Raw genomic sequence first — 2,343 nt, 5'->3', positions numbered from 1 at the left:
GTGTGTGTGTGTGTGTGTGTGTACAGCAAATAAGAAAACAGAGAGGATATAAAGTCGACAGACATCAGCCAGTAAACATTCAAGCGTGTCTATTTATTCAAAGGATGAATACACATACATGTATGAGTTATACAGATTAGTGAGTGGAAAAAACTGGTAACTGCATAGACAAGGGTGTGAATACATCTAAGCATCTAGAAACAAATGAGCAAAAATATAAATGGGTCTACAGGTTCTAGTTCCTTACGGTGGTTTCTTCCAAGAGGCAACAAAATCTTCCAGGTTATCTCCATCACTTCAATGTTATGCTGGGATGAACAGACAAGGCTTGGATAATGGATGTGTCCCTAGGCTTCTTCAGAGGGTCTAAGTAGTTTGGCAGGGAGGGGTAACACATATAAAAGTCAATTAAGAATAGATAGGGTGTGCTTATTCTTTTAAATAGGGCAGAATAATAATAATAATAAGAGCACAAAAACAAGAATACAAGTGAAATACAGCAGAGTACAATAATGTGGGCAAGCAAGGGGAATAAGGTACAGACTTCCCATAAAGTATTTATAAAATCTATGGTATTTCATCCAGTAGGTGAATATAGTCATTTTCAGGAGGGATAATTTTAGGCAGTAGTTCACATTGGGTTTTCATAGATCTTTAGTGGTAGGTTTGATGGTATAGTCCATGTTACAGAGGTGAAAGTTAATATGTAAAATGCCAGTCAGTAGGTGTAACGTTGCAGAGGGTATGGCAAAAGCAACTTATACTGAACCCATCGTGGGAAATTTAGTACGTGAGTGTATCAATGAGAGAAAACTAGGTGAGGCTAAGATGTGATGTTAGTGTTCGTTACTTTTTGGGCAATCAACTACTCTCAAAACTCTATGTGTAGTGGGGTGGGGTCATGGTCAGTTCTACAACCCAGTTGATCAGCTCCTATTTGAAAACAATGGTGTGGTTCTAGTTCGTTGATAGCTATCAATTAAATCAATGGCCAGCAGGATAAGTAAATGAACAAAATAAAAACAAGTAAAACCACTAAAGCAACTAAAACTATGGGATAAGAATCATATAGAACAAAATAAGAAAAGAATATAAACATATAAATAAATAAATAGACTAATAAGTAACTGTAGATACATACATACTAATGTAAATGACAATAACAGTAATAAGCTCATAACTTAGTGGTTCAGCAAAAGAGACAAATAGAATAAGTACTAGGCTTACAAAGAATTTGTCATGGGGTTGATTTGTTCAACTAAAACCCTTCATGGCTGCAGTCAAATGACTGGAATAAGTAAAAGTATAAAAGAACACAGAAACACCCACACACACATATACTTATATATATGTATGTGTGTATACATATATTGGCCCTTGTGGGCAATAAAAAAAAAATCTCACACACACATATAAATATACATTCAAACCAGTTTCAATTCATTACTAAAATCTCTATTTAGGTAACATGTTTTTCCTGTGTTCAACTTTTACATTGATCCATATTCTCAAAACATTGTTAGTAAAAATATAAAAGAAAGAGGACAAAATAGTAATTTCGGTAGGGCTGTGTTGGCTTTGTCTTTTATTTTTTTTTTTTTTTTTTGCAATGGGGAGCAAAGTTAAACAAAATAATGCAAACATATTTATTGCCAAAAAATACTTGTGACTATTTTACAATAATATTAGACTCCTGAGGTTAAGAAGTGATAGTGCTGATTGGAAAATATAGGATAAAAATTACAAACCAAAAGAGATTAAGTTCAAATCTGGTTACAATTTGTACACCTTGTGATTTATTTTTATATAAACATACATTGTCTTAAGTGAATAGACAGCCAATGGAGTTGGCCATTTTATACTACTACTACTACCAATTTTATGGGCTGTCTATCCTTTATGGATGATTGCAAAGTCAGTATAAGCTAAATATTATTCTAATTTAACCCTTTGCCATGGCCCACACCCCCAACACCCATACTGTTAGGATTGGCACTCTCAATGTCGGCACGCTGAAAGGTAGATCTGGTGAAATTGTTGAGATGCTTGAACGGAGACGCGTAGATATGTGCTGCATCCAGGAAGTAAGATGGAGAGGAGGTTCTGCGAGGTTCCTCACAGGCAAAGAACACAGGTACAAGATTTTCTGGGCAGGGAACACTGACGGGGTCGGGGGCGTAGGAATACTTCTAGCGGAGAAATGGGTGGATAAGGTAATCGAGGTCGTTAGAGTAAGTGACAGAGTACTTAAGATCAGACTAGTGCTTCATCATAGATTAGCCACTGTCATCTCAGCCTATGCACCTCAACCGGGGCTACCAGATGGTCTGAAAGACCAATTCT

The 2,343-nt window shown here is 36.1% G+C and overlaps 1 protein-coding gene across 1 annotated transcript in view; it reads left to right on the top strand.

The window, feature by feature from the left end:
• Positions 1-2,343, top strand: part of LOC106883518 (diacylglycerol lipase-alpha) — a 212,714-nt gene that overhangs the window by 174,541 nt on the left and 35,830 nt on the right. The window lies entirely within an intron of this gene.

This window comes from Octopus bimaculoides, chromosome 2, assembly GCF_001194135.2.
Source record: "Octopus bimaculoides isolate UCB-OBI-ISO-001 chromosome 2, ASM119413v2, whole genome shotgun sequence".
In the NCBI taxonomy this organism is placed as follows: Eukaryota; Metazoa; Mollusca; class Cephalopoda; order Octopoda; family Octopodidae; genus Octopus; species Octopus bimaculoides.
The sequence above is the reverse complement of the archived record's forward strand: the minus strand, read 5'-3'. Positions and strand labels throughout refer to the sequence as shown.